This window comes from Stigmatopora argus, chromosome 7, assembly GCF_051989625.1.
Source record: "Stigmatopora argus isolate UIUO_Sarg chromosome 7, RoL_Sarg_1.0, whole genome shotgun sequence".
Classification (NCBI taxonomy): Eukaryota; Metazoa; Chordata; class Actinopteri; order Syngnathiformes; family Syngnathidae; genus Stigmatopora; species Stigmatopora argus.
This window is the reverse complement of record NC_135393.1, coordinates 18,498,825-18,500,022: the sequence shown is the minus strand read 5'-3', so window position 1 is coordinate 18,500,022 and position 1,198 is coordinate 18,498,825.

Here is a 1,198-nt window from a genome sequence, read left to right as displayed (position 1 = left end):
TCAAGAAAAAAGCCTTACTATACTATGTCGTTTTTTCAAGAAAAAAGCCTTACTATACTATGTCGTTTTTTCAAGAAAAAAGCCTTACTATACTATGTTGTTTTTTAAGAAAAAAGCCTTACTATACTATGTCGTTTTTTAAGAAAAAAAATTACTATACTATGTCATTTTTTTCAAGAAAAAAGCCTTACTATACTATGTCGTTTTTTCAAGAAAAAAGCCTTACTATACTATGTCGTTTTTTCAAGAAAAAAGCCTTACTATACTATGTTGTTTTTTAAGAAAAAAGCCTTACTATACTATGTCGTTTTTTAAGAAAAAAAATTACTATACTATGTCGTTTTTTTCAAGAAAAAAGCCTTACTATACTATGTCGTTTTTTCAAGAAAAAAGCCTTACTATACTATGTCGTTTTTTCAAGAAAAAAGCCTTACTATACTATGTTGTTTTTTAAGAAAAAAGCCTTATTATGCTATGTCGTTTTTTTAAAGAAAAAAAGCCTTACTATACTATGTCGTTTTTTTAGAAAAAAAAAGCCTTACTATACTATGTCATTTTTTAACGAAAAAAGCCTTACTATACTATGTCGTTTTTAATGAAAAAAGCCTTACTATACTATGTCGTTTTTTAAGAAAAAAGCCTTACTATACTATGTCGTTTTTTAAGAAAAAAAATTACTATACTATGTCGTTTTTTTCAAGAAAAAAGCCTTACTATACTATGTCGTTTTTTTAGAAAAAAAAGCCTTACTATACTATGTCATTTTTTAACGAAAAAAGCCTTACTATACTATGTCGTTTTTAATGAAAAAAGCCTTACTATACTATGTCGTTTTTTAAGAAAAAAGCCTCACTATACTATGTCGTCTTTTAAGAAAAAAGCCTTACTATACTATGTCGTTTTTTTCAAGAAAAAAGCCTTACTATACTATGTTGTTTTTTAAGAAAAAAGCCTTACTATACTATGTCGTTTTTTTAAAGAAAAAAAGCCTTACTATACTATGTCGTTTTTTTAGAAAAAAAAGCCTTACTATACTATGTCATTTTTTAACGAAAAAAGCCTTACTATACTATGTCGTTTTTAATGAAAAAAGCCTTACTATACTATGTCGTTTTTTTCAAGAAAAAAGCCTCACTATACTATGTCGTTTTTTCAAGAAAAAAGCCTTACTATACTATGTCGTTTTTTCAAGAAAAAA